The following is a 9215-nucleotide window of genomic DNA, read 5'->3' as shown; positions in this document are numbered from 1 at the left end:
ACCATTAAGTTTGTTTTGTACACTCAGTGAAATTATGTTGAAGAAATTCTCCCATGATGAGCAGTTTTCAATTGGAGATAGTTTCTGGATGAGGAAGGTGGTTAGTGTTCACTTCTTTCTCAGCACTGGGACCTCATCTGGCTTAGAACTATGCAGGCATTGTATATGCCACTACAATCTCTGTGACTTCACATATTTATCAATTCTGTTGTGTCTAGAAGACCTAGTTTCTTTTTTGGCAGCCCCTTTCACAGAGTTACCTGATCCAAAGGGAATGGATTTGATGGAGACAACTCACTTAGGGCAAAATGCTCCAAAGTCTCTCATTTTCTACAGTTATGATTCTCTGTGTTTGTTCCCATCTACTATAGAATGGAACTTTTCTAATGATGGATGACCAAGATACTAATCTATGGGTATAGAAAAATGTCATTAGGAATCATTTTATGGATAAGATTCTTTAGGATAATATTTGTTTGCCCACTAGGTACATGACCTATCTAGTTTCTGGTTCTTGGCCACCCAAGCAGCATCAGATATATTTTTATCTCGTGGAACAGGCCTTAAATCTAAACTGAGGGTGGTTGGATACACACAAATTTTGTGCCACTATTACAAATTGTCTTTAGTTTTAGCTGTTTCTCACTATATCCCCCCCTTGCTCTTCTCTTCACCCCCTCACCATTTGATACTCTCACCCCAATACCCAAGCTTTCACTCATGCTTTAGTATCTGCTCTATTTCCCCTTCCTAGGGAGACACTTCCTTCCCTCATACTCCTTTACTCTATGAAAAATCTGTAGTTATATAGATTGTAGCCTCCTTATAAAAAACTTAATAATGAACATTCACACATAATCAAATACATAGTATATTTGCCTTTTGGGGTTTGAGTGACCTCACTCAAGATAATTTTATTCTAGGTCTTCAAATTTACCTGCAAATTTCAAGATTTCCTTTTTGTTTATGTTAACATCTAAGTAATACTTCACTATAGAAATATAGTAATTTTTAATCTATTTTATTATTGATTCATTCATTGGTGGATGTTTTGGCTTTTTCCAGTTTCTTGTTATTATGAATATAGCAATAATGAACATAATTGAATGATTGTTTCTGTAACAAGATATAGTTTTTTTGGTATATTTCCATGAATGGTATTTGTATCTTGGGATAGATATATTCCAATATTCCTGAGAAACTATCACACTGATTTTCATAGTGACTGCTCAAGTTTGCCCTTCCACCAGAAAAGGATGAGTGTTCCTCTTAAACTACATCCTTGGCAGCATGAGCTGTCATTTGCCTTATTGAGCATGCTCATTCTGACTGGTCCAAAGTGAAATCTCAAAGTAGTTTATGCTTACATTTTCCTGCTGACTAAGAATATTAATGATTTTTACATGTTTCTCAGACACTGAGTTTCCTCTTTTTACAAATCTCTGTTTGTCATAACTCATTTTTAATAAGATTGTTTTATTGATTCCAGTCTTGGGGGCTTTTTATATACATTAGATATTAAACCTCTATCAGGTGTATTATTATTAAAATTATTTTCTCATTCTGTAGGCTATCATTTTGTCTAAATGATAGTGTGTTCTTTGCCATAGGTATACACTTTTCAATTTCATGAGGTTCCATTTATTAATTGTTGTTCTCTGGTGTCTGTGCTGATATGTTCTGTTCAGGCAGTTGTCTTCCATGTCAATTCATTCAAGGAAATTCCCCACTTTCTCATCTATCAGGTTCAGTGTTTCTGGCTTTATTTTAAGGGCATTGATATATGTAGAATTTGATTGAGTTTTGTGCAGGGTAATGAGTATGGAGCTATCTAGATTTCACTAAATGTAGCCATCAAGTTTGACTAGCACTATGTGTTGAAGATATTGGCTTCAATGTATATTTCTGAATATTTTATCAAAAACAATTGACCATAAGAATGTAGACTTATGTTTGATTCTTTGGACTGGTTCTATTGAGCAGCATGTCTCTTTTTTATGCCAATCTGCTTTAATTACTATACTTCTGTAGTACTATTTGAGATCAGGGATGGTGATACCTCCAGAAGTTATTTCATTATTCAGTATTGTTGTAGTTATCCTGGGATTTTGGCATTTCCATATGAAGTGGAAGATTGTACTTTCTGAATCTGTAAAGAATTATGTTGAATGTTTGATGGGAATTGCAGGAACAGGATATTGACTGGGTAAACAGTTCAGCAGGAATATCAGAACAGAATGGGTTATTAGGCACCTATCCACAAGATTTATAGCTATTTCTTCTCTTCTGACTTCAGGATCTATGTCTATTTTTACTCATCTGGGCTAGTACATTCCTACAGAGGCCAAGACTTTATGCGAGCAAGCACTTAACATGTTCAAACAAGGTTGCTCCCAACATCTCCTCCATTTTCTTAGTATAGAAGGACCATAGCAATTTTAGTCTTTGCTAAGTCGGGGATAGAGGCCTGACCTCCAGTGACTAAAGGGGACCTTGTAATGGTTCTGGTCATTCTGGTATTTTCTGGTGAGGCATGAGGGCCATACGGGTCCTGCTGTCTTTTTCCTGGAGAGGGGATAGTTTGGACATCAACCCCTATGCAGTCAAGCTTGTCCCTCAGGGAACCCAGAAAGATATTTCTAGTGTTTGCTTTATATTCCCTTGCAGTGTTTTGCCTCCCAGCCCAAGTAAGAACTTAGTTCACCAGTCAGAGGGAGTTCTAGGTGACCCATCTCTTCTTGGTCCTTGGGTGGAAGTCCCCTTTATTTGGTGAAGATAGGTTTTGGAAACACCCTGGAGGGAATATCAGCCTTGTCTCAAATGTCTTTGTCCTCCATAGCTAATTTATGATAATGTACCTGGATAGGTTTTGCTGCCAAGTTATCTATCTGACATTTTACAAAGTTGGTAAGTCTGTTAAGGGCACAGGGACCAAAAGTAATAAGCAAAAACAATCCAACTAACGGTCCAAAATGGAAGGAAGTAGGGTTGACAACCACGAAGAGGTTGAAAAGCAATTTTTATACCAGCTCTCTCCTCCCCCCACCTCTGTCTGTCTTTTTTCTAGTCCTTCTCTGACTTTTCTCATGCTTTCTTTCACCAATAATGTCTTGCCTACATAAAAGCAGCATTCTTCCTTAAGAGCTGCACACAGCTCTCTCTCTGCTGTAAAAAGAGTAAATCAAGTCCTCTGCAATTTTGGAGGACGACTTCAGCTAAGGAGAGAAGGAATCAGAGAGATCGTCGATACCTTGTTGGAGACACTGGACATCTTTATCAATGGTGACACTGAGTTCTTAATACCTAGACTTGGAGAGAACATATGAGGAGATGCCAGTCCCCACATCCAAGGCACCAAGGCCTAGGAGGACAGAAATGGTGATGGTAGTTAGGGGCTCTCTTTGCTGGTGGACCAGCAGACTGATCCCACAAAGAAAAAAAACACTCTTCTGAATGATAATAAATCAGTTGAGGGACCAATTGTACAAGAATACAAAAATCAGAATTTTTTTGCAGAAAAGGCAGTGGCTGAAATGCAGGGGGTGAGGCCTTCAAGGCAAACCCACCAAGTATCAACTAAATATTGGCTACTAATATCAGGATCTTTGCCAAAATATTGACTGAACATTTTTCTTCCTCTAACAATTAGGGAAGCAGGCAAGGAATAATAGGTTGCCAAAACCTTACTTGGACTTGAGGGGAGATATACCCATAACAAAAGACATCCCTTTCTGGCAAGAGTTCAGGGCTGCTGCTGCTAAACCAATGTTTTGCTCAAACCCACTATGCTGAGATTAAAAGTCTCCTGCTCTACCGACTGAGCTAGCCAGGCTGTTTGTAGTTAAAGCAAGTCTTTTGAGAGTTATTTAAACCCACCCTCTGAAGGGCAGTGCCAATCACCAAACAGATGGTGTGTCTGGTTCCTGCGCCTGCACAAAGGTGGACATACTCTCCCAGTTACTTGAAACAGTGGTGTTTAAAAATATCTTGGCAAATAGGATTGGCATTTTCAAAAGCAAGCTGTTCAATAAAGGGGTTCTCAGGCTCCTGGACCCAAATAAGTGCTCAGCCATCTCCATCAGGCAGCTAATTGTAAGAGTCATCCACACCTTGTAGCACCTTAGTGAGTGCAGCAGAGGAACCCGATTTTGGGGACAGCTTTTTCCAGGTAGCCAAGGATGCCTGATGGACCTGAGCCAGGAGGCCAGGGGAAAAGAGCATTTGGGCCTCCAAAGTGTTATAAGGTGGTTTGCCCAAAATCTTCCTCTAGGTCCATGACTTAGTGTCTGGTTGCTCGCAGTTTTTAATTTTGATTTCTTTTGCCATCTCTGCCACTTCTGATTTACATAATACAAAGTCGCCTCCAGTGAGTGCAACTCGAGAGAGCTGTGAGAATTCTTTAGGCATAAGCCATCCCTCTGTAGATGATTCAAGGAGTGCCAAAGTGAAGGTAGCAATGGGGCCATAATTAGACACTGCCGCTTTAAGTTTTCCAAAATCTTAAACTCTAGCAGTTGATAATGATAGCAGGGATGGACACTGTCAGCCTGGGGCACAGCAGGACCATCCTCAGTCTCCTGTGAGTCAGGCTGAAATTCACCATCTACTTCCTCTGGTTTCTGCAAAGTCAGTTTTTGGGGATGTGGAATCCCTAAGGACTGTGGTTTCACTCCTTAGGAAGAGGGGGAAGGCTAGGACCTTCTTTTTCTGATCTCTTTTCGTTTTAACACAGACCTGAGGCCATTGTTGCTGGGAAGGCATCAGATCATGCAATTCGGCCTCTAGTGACTGGAGGGGCCTAAGCAGTTGTACTTGTTCCTTTTGGTTCTCTACCATATGGCACAGGAACACTACATCAGCAGTTAATTGACTAAGGGTGCCTAACATGGCAGGTGGATCAAAGAATGCATCTAAAGTCCCATAGGATGGTGGCAGAAAGGAAGACTGAAGTACAGCAGTGCCTCTCAGTGGGGGGGGAAGGGAAAAGCTAGGGTGATTGTGGCTGTTTTGGGTGGGTCGCAATAGCACTCCAATTCTTTTTATTTTTCACATTTTGTATTAGAAATTTTCTTTATATACATTTCAAATTTCAAATGCTATCCCAAAAGTTCCCTATACCCTTCCCCCGCCCAGCTCCCCTACCCACCCACTCCTGCTTCTTGGCGCTGGCATTCCCCTGTACTGGGGCATATAAAGTTTGCAATACCAAGGGGCCTGTCTTCCCACTGATGGCCGACTAGGCCATCTTCTGCTACATATGCAGCTAGAGACACGAGCTCTGGGGGTACTGGTTAGTTCATATTGTTGTTCCACCCATAGGGTTGCATACCCCTTCAGCTCCTTGGGTGCTTTCTCTAGCTTCTCCATTGGGGGCCCTGTGTTCCATCTTACAGATGACTGTGAGCACCCAGTTCTGTATTTGCCAGGCACTGGCATAGCCTCATACATACCAGGGTCCCTTCATCAAAATCATACTGGCATATCCAATAGTGTCTGGGATTGTTGGCTGATTATGGGATGGACCCCCAGGTAGGGTAGTCTCTGTATAGTCCATCCTTTCCTCTTAGCTCCAAATTTTGTCTCTAACTCCTTTTACGGGTATCTTGTTCCCTATTCTAAGGAGGAACGAAGTATCCACCCATTGGTCTTCCCTCTTCTTGATTTTCTTGTGTTTTGCAAATTGTATCTTGGGTGTTCTATGTTTCTGGGCTAATATACACTTATCAGTGAGTGCATGTCTAATGACTTCTTTTGTGATTGTGTTACCTCACTAAGGACGGTATCCTCCAGATACATCCATTTGTCCAAGAATTTCATGAATTCATTGTTTTTAATAGCTGAGTAGTACTACATTGTGTAAATGTACCATATTTTCTATATCCATTCTTCTGTTGATGTTGTGAGTCACTTCATCAGCAGGCGGCAGTTCGCTATCAAGATCAATAAGGGAAGGATAAAGGCCTGCAGTCTTAATTTTCTCTATAGGTGGGGGAGAAGAAAGATCCTTAATGGGTCTTAAAGGGGAAAGATCTGTGACACCATCAGCCACAGAAGGCAGAATGGACAAAGGTTTCTCTCTTAAAGGGGAAAGAGGCTGTGAATGAGTGGCTAGGTTAGTGGAAGGAGACTGGGGGGTGGGGGGAAGAGAAGGAGTCTTTAACAGACTGCTCTCACTTGGACACCAGATGTTGGAGATCTGGTCATTCAGGAGTGGTTCTAAGAATGTCATTAATAAGAGACCAGTGGCTAAAGGCCATAACAGGCACTTTTGTAGGTCCAAATGCTTCATAATAATCTCTGAAACAAACACCAACTCTGCACTACCTCTTTACATCAACCTTTCCCCCTTGAGGGACCCATGGGCAAATCGTTCCCACAAAAATCCAAAAACTTCTTCAAATCCTTTTTCTTAACCCTAGTTCCTTGCATTTTGAGTGAGTCGTTGAGCCCTGCCATAAAAAGTGACTGTTTAGAAAATGCTTGTCCCATGTCTTACCATATTTCTCCTAAGATCTGTGCCACTTATGTTCTCTGTCCAGGACTGTCTCATGGTGGGTTGGACTTTAGCGCCCTGATTAACCGAAGCTGCTCTCTGGCGCTTCCTGAGATGAGCGGGTAGGCCTACCCTCCAATGATGACTGGCATTCTCTTCCTCAGCGATCCTTGAGTAGCCCCACATTCTGGGCGCCAGTTTGTCTCGACCTGCAGGACAGTCAAACAGGGACTTGAGGGGCACCTAGAAGAGAATGGGAGACAAGAAACACAAAGAACAGATAGCAAGTTTGATGATCAAGCTAACAAATTTTTATTTTTCCCACACAAGTTATATACTCATAGAAGCAGGAAAAGGGGTGGAGGGGAGTCATGTTGTCTCTGGGCAATGCACCTGTTCCCAGGAACAGGATATTGACTGGGTAAACAGTTCAGCAGGAAGATCAGAACAGAATGGGTTATTAGGCACCTATCCACAAGATTTATAGCTATTTGTTCACTGTTGACTTCAGGATCTATGTCTATATGTATTCACCTTGGCTAGTACTTTTCCACAGAGGCCAAGACTTTATGCAAGCAAACACTTAAGGTGGTAAATGTTCAAACAAGGTCTCTCCCAACAAATTATGTCAGAAATCTCTGTCTACTATAGGAGAAAGTGTAGACATCACCTGATGACCAGCCTACCTGGCACATTTCACTTCTAAATAAGCATGACACATATTTTCCGAATATCCTCAACAATCAGAACACTGAAATCTGAAGTATTATGAGTAGGTGGTAGCTGGCCAGCTGGGGAATTTGCATACCTCCATGTTTCCTTATATGTGTTTCTCCCACATAGAGACTCTGGGGATATGCACAATCACTGGAAAATCTGACATAATGTACTATTCAATCATAATCAATAGGCTCCTACTATATAAGTACCTGTTCATGTACATTAAAACAGATTCTGGTCCCTGAAAATTTCTGGAGAGAGTGGTTCTTCTTTCTTCCCTTTAATGACCAATGGGCATTGCTCTCTTCTCAGGGACGTCCCTGTAATGATAGTATTTTACTGTTATTAGATTTTGTCTTCAACAACTTTAATAACTCTTTACCAAATTACTTCAATTCCTTGTATCTACATTTAATACAGTTAATAAATCTGCCATCATATTTTGTCTGTTTTCTCTGTGGTTTGGTGGAGGAGAGAATTTATAGCTAATCCCTTTCTTTATCTTCATTAGCATAGACTCCTGGAGTATCATTATCATTTGAATCTAAAGTGACATTTCTGAGTAGAAAATTGTCAAACATATGAAAGATGGAAAGAAAACCATTTGTAGGAAATGTTTATACTTCCTTAGGTGTGGTGACACGTACCTATAATCACAGAACATGGGAAGCAAAGGTGTTAACTTCCAGTGTTGAAGATAGGGATGAGCTGTGAAGTAACACTGCTTCTAGAAGAAAATACCTCTCTTAGGGTTTTATTGCTATGAAGAAATCCCATAATCACAGCAACTCTTCTAAAGAAAAGCAATAGTTGACAGTGGCTAACTTTTCAGAGGTTCAGTTCATTGTCATTATGGCAGGAACCATGATGGGAAGCATGGCTACATACTGGCAGACATGGTACTGGAAAAGGAGCCAGGAGTTTTATCAGTGGATGGCAAACAGCAGAAAGACAGACAGAGTGGGCCTTGTTTCAGTGACCAAGCCAGCTCAGTCAGTCTCAAAGGAGAGAGTGAAGATTGAAAAAGAAGAAAAACAGTTAGACAAAAGTATAATGACTCCAGTCCCTACTAAGATTAAAGCAGCTTTATTCTTCCCCAGTCTGCTTTTATATCATTCTAGCTACATCCAAAAATCATGGTCAGTTCTTAGATCAAAGACAACATAATAAAGAGAAGTTGTAAACAAGGAGATCACACAAGATAGTAATTAAGTAAAGTATCAAGCAAAAGGATCACACAAGGTAATAAGTAAAGTAGTAAGAAAAGAGATCACATAAGGTATTAATTCAGCAATGTAGTAAACAAAGTGCTATGGTCACTGTTTCTAATATCCGTATCTGAGTCTACCTCCTTGTCTGGGCTCAGTGACAAATGCCAAATTCCTAGAAGCAGCACTAAAAGTTCTCAACACTTGAGCTTCTCAAATTCCAGAGCCTCCAGCCAATGACACACTTCCTTCAACAAGGCCATACCTACTTCAACAAGGGTACACTTTCTAATAGTACTGCTCTTTATAAGACTATGGGGCCATTTTCATTCAAACTACCATAGTATCTAACTATGTCAGGAAAAACATAAAGAGCCTGAAAACAAGACAGATTCGAGTTTTTTCAAGAGAATTCATATCTATAGTACTATCTAGAAAAGATATGTCTGATAATATCTTTTAGCTTACATTTTTTTAAATAATTTTTATTATGTATTTTCCTCAATTACATTTCCAATGCTATCGCAAAAGTCCCCCATGTCCTCCCCCCGAATTTCTGACCCACACATTCCCTGTTTTTTGCCCCTGGCATTCCCCTATACTGGGGCAGTAAAAGTTTGTGTGTCCAATGGGCCTCTCTTCCCAGTGATGGCCAACTAGGCCATCTTTTGATACATAAGCATCTAGAGTCAAGAACTCCGGGGTACTGGTTAGTTCATAATGTTGTTCCAACTATAGGGTTGCAGATCCCTTTAGCTCCTTGGGTACTTTCTCTAGCTTCTCCATTGGGAGCC

This window comes from Mus caroli, chromosome X (assembly GCF_900094665.2).
Source record: "Mus caroli chromosome X, CAROLI_EIJ_v1.1, whole genome shotgun sequence".
Classification (NCBI taxonomy): domain Eukaryota; kingdom Metazoa; phylum Chordata; class Mammalia; order Rodentia; family Muridae; genus Mus; species Mus caroli.
The sequence above is the reverse complement of the archived record's forward strand: the minus strand, read 5'-3'. Positions refer to the sequence as shown.